The sequence below is a fragment of the Lathyrus oleraceus genome, chromosome 3, assembly GCF_024323335.1.
Source record: "Lathyrus oleraceus cultivar Zhongwan6 chromosome 3, CAAS_Psat_ZW6_1.0, whole genome shotgun sequence".
Lineage (NCBI taxonomy): Eukaryota > Viridiplantae > Streptophyta > Magnoliopsida > Fabales > Fabaceae > Lathyrus > Lathyrus oleraceus.
The window spans coordinates 172,999,237-173,007,058 of NC_066581.1; positions in this window are offsets into that span (position 1 = coordinate 172,999,237).

Genomic DNA, 7,822 nt, shown 5'->3' on the forward strand with positions numbered 1-7,822 from the left:
ATAATGCTCTATTGTATTGCCCAATCCTACGTATGCTGGTGGACTAAGGATAGAAAACTCTGAGTAGTGATTAGTGAGCTAATTCTCAAGGGATTGGTTATAGTGGTTTTGTTAATTCGTTGTAGTATTATAGTGTCAATTTCATTCATGTAATGCATCCAACATCAACAATAGAGAAATAGGGGATTCTATACAAAACCTGACCGCTTTTGTATTTCTGTTTGAACACTTTATTTTATTTTTGCACTTCAAAGCTGAAAACCCCCCAATTTACTATTGTCTACACATTGCACAAATTTTTCTTATTAAATAGTAGTCCCTGTGGATTCGATCTTATTTTATTACTGCGACATTATCGGTACACTTGCCGAGAAGTCATCAAGTTTTTAGAGATGTTGCTTGGGATTGTTGATATTTCAATAAGGCGACACTTGTGCAGCATTTAGTTTTTTTTTCAATTGTAAATATTTTCATTTGTGCATGTTCTATTTTTGTTTCTTCTTAATTTTTCTTTTCTATTTCTTATTATTTTTAGATCTATTCTTGTTTTGAAAGAAAAATCAGTGCAGTGCTACTAACATATTTTTATTTTTGTTTGGATGCAAGGTCTAGACAATCATGCAAGGGAAAATAGTTGCTACTTTAGTAAAGTTCATAGCTCATACAAAGGAAAGTGGAGCAGAAACTTTAATTCAAAAGATTGCGGGAAATTATTCAGAGTCAGAACCTTACATCAACACTGATCATTCATGGGAAGAGGGTTCAACATCTCTGTTAGAACAAGATTTGGTTCTGCATTTATACCTTGAGTTTTGATGAGAACAATATTGTATTTGTGCGAGAACAATTTTGGTATCCTAATTGTTTGTTATTGTGTAGCTCTAACAACTAGTTCTGATTCTGAATATATGATGTGCAACGTCATCAGTTTCTAAACTTTGTGTTCCAAATATGCTTATGTGTCAGCTATTAGAAGTTTTGAAAGATGTTCAATATTACTGATGTAATGATCTTTCTGCTTCTGTGTTGATTCACTCAAGAGAAGCTTCTGAGGAGATATTATGTTACTGCTGCAGTGTTCTCTCAGTTCATTCTCCTAGACGTGACTCTGATCACCAAACTTCTAAAGAATGGCAAGCTTATGAAGTTATGTTATGTAGTTGGAGATTCTGAAGATCTCAAGCCAGACGATTGAAGTTATCAAGGTTCTGACTGAAGATTCTGAAAACTCTGAAGATTCTAAAGATTTTGAAGATCTCAAGCCAGACTACTGACGCTGTCAAGGTTCTTATCAAAGATTCTGAAGTTTGTGAATCCAGCTTTATGTTTCTTCATTTCATGCTTCATCAACTTTCATCATAAGCCAACGAACTTGAAGATAAGATCAAAATAGGAACGTGATCAAATAGTACATAATACAAATCAAACATCCTTTCCACTACCTGATTTCATGGGCAGGGACAGTACTATACATCACACATGTAACTAATTTTGTGGGCGAAGGATAATATGCAGTATCACTCATTTCCCATCCAAAAGTAGACAGTCGCTCAATGAGCTTTCTCTATTTTTCGCTCCAACGGTCTTATGCTTATGCTATATAAGTAAGACTTAGGGACTTGAAGAAAAATGTCGCACATACAATATTTTGACAAGACTATTTCTTTGTGAAAAGCAAACATTCTTTTGTATATAGTTTTTCTTTAAGTGTTTGTTATTCATTTATGTAAAATTTGCTTGTATAGAAGCATCTTGTAACACATAAAATATTATTCAAATTGTTTGTGTGATTCCTTAAGGAAGGTTATCCTTGAGAAGACAAAGAATGTTGTTCTTTGTGAGTCCTTAAGAAGATTATGGTATAGTTGGATCCTTGAGAAGACAAAGAAGGTTATTTTTTGTGATTATTGTAATATGCTGATAATAGTGGATTAAGTCCTTGTGTATAAGGAAATATCACCTTGGCGGGTGGACTGGATTAGCCTTGAGTTTCAAGCAAACCAGGATAAAAATACTTGTGTTTTTATCTCTTTATTATTAACTTATTGGTGGTATTCTAGTTTTTGGAAAAATCTTTTGCTTGTAAAATGCAATTCAACCCCCCACCCCCTTCTTGTGTTTTTCACACCTTCAATTGGTATCAAAGCACCAGTTCTGATTGTGATAAAAGATTTATCAATACCTCACAGTGTTCAGTATCAATCCAATTTGTGTGAGAAACAATGGTCGCTACTAACATTGTTAATAATAATTAAAAAGATCATTATAGTGCAAAACCACCTATCTTTGATGGTGAGAAATTTGAATATTACAAAGATATACTAGATAGTTTCTTTCTTGGTTACGATGCTGATCTCTGGGATCTTGTAGTCGATGGCTATGTTCACCTAGTAAATGTTGAAGGAAATACTATAGCAAGAAGTGCTATGACTTATCAACAAAAGAAAGAATTCAAAAATCATTATAAGGTCAGAACCATATTGCTTAATGATATCCCTTATACGGAGTATGAAAAGATAACAAATAGAGATTCTGCCAAATCCATTTTTGACTCTCTGAGGATGACTCGTTAGGGAAATGCTTAAGTAAAGGAGACAAAGGTCTTGGCCTTGATCCAGAAATATGAGGCATTCAAAATGGAAGATGATGAAACAGTTGAGACTATGTTCTCAAGGTTTCAGATGCTTGTTGTAGTACTTAAAGGTCTGGACAAAGGATACTCTATAGCTGATCATGTCAAGAAAATTATCGAAAGTCTTCCCAAAAATGGAATCCTATGGTAAATGCCTTGAAGCTGGCAAAGGATCTCAACAATGTCACTCTTGAAAAACTTGTTAGTTCTTTAAGAAGCCATGAGATTGAGCTTGAAGAAGATGAACCTCAAAAGCGAGATAAATCTGTTGCTCTAAAATCTAAGCCTGAGAAGACAAAAGCCTATCAAGCTAAGGAAGAATCAGAAGGATCTGATGAAGACTCTGAAGATGATGATTAGTTGTCTCTAATCTCAAAGGGAGTCAACAGACTCTGGAAACACTGGCAAAATGTTCAAGGAAAGTTCAGAGGAGTCAGAAGGGTTGTTGGTCGCTTCGATTCTTTGTCTGGACAGAAGAAGTGAGGTTCTGGAAAAGAAGGTATCTGCTTCGAGTGCAAGGAGTCAGGCCACTACAAAAATGATTGTCCAAAGTTGAAAAAGGACAGAAGGCCCAAGAAGAATTTCTCTAAAGTCAAGAAGGGGTTGATGGATACTTGGGATGACTCAGAATCTGAAGAAGAAGATTTTGACGAAGAAAAAGTCAATGTTGCACTGATGGCAACTACAGAGGATCCCATAAGTTCTAAAGAACCAGAAGATAATGTATTATCAGAATAAGAATTCAACTTCAATTTGGAAGAGGTATTTTCTAATCTGTCTCATTCTGATATTGAATCAAGTCTCTCTGAAATGTTGGAAAAGTACCAAAGTCTTCAGAGTAAATACAAGGACCTTAAACAAGTCCAAGTAATTGCTTCTAAAACTCGAAGAGAGATTGAGAAAGATATTTTCTCTCTAAATGAAAAAGTATTTTCTTTAGAAAGTAAGAACTCTGCTTTGAAAAGAAAAATCTTAAAACTAGAGGATGAAATAATCTCAAAAGCATCTGGTACTGATTATGTCATTAGATATGACAGAGCTTTCCGGTACTTTCTGGATAAAAGCTTAGATAGAAGAAAAATGGACTCCTTGATCTATGGAGTTAGCAGAAATGGCAAGAAAGGTTTAGGTTTACAGAACCTATAAAACCTGACGAAAGTCAGAAGGTAAAACCAAAACCTCTTTATGTGTATTTTGTGCCTGCTGGCACTGAGCTTTATACTTCTGCACAGACATAGAAGTATACAAAGGATAACAACTATGTTCTGAAACCTAAGTATCATGCATAAATTCCTCATGACTATCCTTCTGCTAAAAGACCCAAAGTTGTAAGAAACTATAGGAAAACTAACAAGAGAGGACCCAGAAAGTGAGTACCTAAGGATAAAATAATTTATGTTGCGGTCATACTTAACAGCTCATTTGAAACATAAATCATGGTACCTAGATAATGGATGCTCACAGGGGCAGAAGGTCTATGTTCCAAGATTTGGAACTTACGCCTGGAGGCTTTGTTGGTTTTGGAGGAAACCAGAAAGGAAAGATCATTGGCTCTGGAGCCATTGGTAACGGTAAACTTCCTTCTAATACTAATGTTCTTTTAGTTGATGGTCTGATTCATAACCTATTATCTATTAGTCAACTTAGTGACAATGGTTATGATATCATTTTTAATCAAAAGTCGTGTAAGGATGTCAGTCAAAAAGATGGTATGATCCTATTTAACGGAAAGAGAAAGAACAACATTTATAAAATTAGACTTTCTGATCTTGAAGATCAAAACGTAAAATGTATAATGTCTGTTAATGAGGAGCAATGGGCATGGCATAGACGCTCGGGCCATGTTAGCATGAGAAGGTCTTATCAGCTAAATAAACTTGGATTAGTTAGAGGTCTACCCAACCTGAAGTTCGATTCAGATGTTAGAAAGGCAAGTTTTCTAAAACATCTTTCAAAGCAAAAAGTGTTGTTTCTACCTCTAGACCGTTAGAACTTCTGCACATTGATTTGTTTGGACCAGTGAAAATTGCTTCTATCAATGGAAAGAAGTATGGATTAGTCATAGTTGAGACAGGGGTAAAGTTCTTGAAACACAAGGATGAGTCACATTTTGTGTTGACTACCTTCTACTCACTAGTGCAAATAAAAATGAATTACAAAACAGTCAAAGTCAGAAGTGATCATGGTGGCAAATTTGAAAATAAACTTTTTCAAAATCTCTTTGATTCAAATGGTATTTCCCATGATTTCTCCTGTCATAGAACTCCACAGCGAAATGGAGTTGTAGAAAGGAAGAATATGACTTTGCAAGAAATTGTTTAAACCATAATCCAAAAAACTGATATGGCTAAGCATTTCTGGGAAGAAGCAGTCAACACGGCCTGTTATATTCATAACAGGATTTCTATCCGACCTATTCTAGGTAAGACTCCTTATGAATTGAGGAAGAAAAGAAAGCCCAACATTTCTTATTTTCACCCTTTTGGACGTGAATGTTTTATGTTGAATACTAAAGAGAATCTTGGCAAGTTTGATTCTAAAGCACATAAGTATTTATTGTTAGGATATTCTGAATTCTCCAAAGGCTACAAAATCTTTAACACAAAAACATGAATTGTTGAGGAATCAATTTATGTTAGATTCAATGATAAGCTTGGCCCTGAAAACTCAAAGCTATTTGAGAAATTTGTAGATCTAAATATTAATCTTTCAGAATCCAAGGATATTGATTCTGGAGAAAAAGACTCAGAAGGAAAATCCAAAGAATTTGAAGAAATGAATCAACCATAAGCTATCGTTGATCCAACTCGTCAGAAGAAGAGTAGAACAAGAACTTCTCATTCTGAAGAACTGATTTTGGGAGATAAGAATGCTCCAGTCAGAATAATGTCTTCATTCAAACCTTCTAAAGAAACTCTTCTATGGTTGGTATCTCTGATAGAACCCACATCTATTGATGAAGTTGTTTTAGATAATGTATGAATTCTGGCTATGCAAGAAGAACTTAATCAATTCACCAGAAACGATGTTTGGAATATTGTTTAGAAACCAAAGGCTTTCCATGTCAATGGAACCATATGGGTCTTCAAAAATAAGCTTAATGATAAAGGCGAGGTTGCCAGAAACAAGGCTCGATTGGTAGCATAAGATTATAGTTAACAAGAAGGTATAAAGTATACATAAACCTTTGCTCCAGTTTCCAGGATAGAGTCTATTTGTCTTTTAATTTTATTTGCAGTCAATCATAACATCAACCTTTATCGGATGGATGTTAAGAGTGCATTCTTGAATGGATATATTTGTGAAGAAGTATATGTGCATCAACCTCCTGGTTTTGAAAGTTCTCAAAATCCTGATTTTGTTTTTAAACGGAAAAAATCATTATATGGTCTGAAGTAAGCTCCCAGGGCTTGGTATGATAGACTAAGTAACTTTCTTTTGGAAAATAATTTTACCAGAGGGAAAGTGGACACAATTCTCTTTTGAAAAACCTTTAAGAATGATATTCTGGTTGTGAAAATTTATGTTGATGATATTATTTTTGGTTCTGCTAATGCATCACTGTGCAAGGATTTTGCTAAGTTAATGCAGACAGAATTTAAAAGGAGTCTGATTGGAGAACTCAAATTCTTTCTGGGAATCCAGATTGATCAATGTTCAGAAGGAATGTACATTCACCAAAGCAAATATACAAAGGAACTTTTGAAGAAGTTTAACTTATCAGAATGTAAGAAAGCAAAGACTCTAATGCATCCTACGTGTAATCTGGAGAAAGAAGAGGTAAGCATTAAGGTAAATCAGAAGTTATTAAGAGGTATGATATGCTCTCTTTTATATCTAACCGCTTCTAGACCTGATATCCTATTCAGTGTCTGCTTATGTGCTCGCTTCCAATCAGATCCTAGGAAAACTCACTAAACTGTTGTTAAGAGAGTCTTTAGGTATCTGAAAGGTACTACTAACCTTGGTTTATTTTATAGAAAATCAAGTGAATACAAATTACTAGGCTATTTTAATGTTGACTATGCTGGAGATAGAATAGAAAGGAAAAGTACTTCTGGAAGTTGCCAATTTCTGGGAGATAACTTGATCTCATGGTCCAGTAAGAGACACACAACAATTGCGCTTTCAACAGCCGAAGCTGAATATATTGCAGCTTTTAGATGCAGCACTCAGATACTCTAGATAAAGAGTCAGTTGGAAGATTATCAGATATCTGAGAGTAACATTCTTATTCTCTGTGATAATACTTCTGCTATTTCTTTATCTAAGAATCCTATCTTGTATTCTACGACTAAGCATATTGAAATTAAACATCATTTTTTACGTGACTATGTTCAAAAGGGTATTTTTCATTCAAAATTTGTTGATACAGACCATCAATGGGCTGATATCTTTACAAAATCCCTTGCTGAAGATAGATTTGTGTTCACTCTGAAAAACTTATTTATGAATTTATGTCCAGAATAAAAAGATGTATTTCAGAATGTTTAAGTCTTCAGAACTCTAGATTAGATTCTGAGAAAGTTTTCTTTTTTACTCTGAAACATGAACTTTCTGAAGTAAGAAAGTTTTCATGAATCAGAAAGGTTCTGATCAGAAACAATCTTAACGATTTTTCTTCTTAATTCTAAACAGATGTTGCATTAAATGGTTGTCTTGTCGTTTGATTGCATGTGGTTCTTAGTGGTGACAGTTATTCTACTTTCGGAGCATGCGTGATAAAAGTGTGACACATTGGGTTTAGCAATTCTTGGAATTAGGTTTAAACTCTTACGCTTCCCCCTATGACTACATATTTCCTTTTTGTCATCATTGCAAAATTTTCTATATAAACCCACTTCACTCACATTTTCACACCACACGCACATTACTCCCACACTTTCAGTTTTCAAACCTAAAACAACCCTCTCTCTCTGCAATTGTTCTTCATCTTCATATTCAATGGCTGGACAATAACAACAACAATAATCTCCAAGTCGGTCAACAACTACAACTAGCTTTGTCTAGATCTCCTCCTAGATCTGTCTCTAGTGAAAACTCTCTTCCATCCAAAGAGGAAATCAGCGTCAATAATACCTAGTTAGATAGTTATCTTATCTTCACAAAGATCGATCCACCTAAAGTTTTGGCATACTACATAGAGATTTGTCTCGAAGATGGTATTGATTCATTGGTAGATCTCCTAAA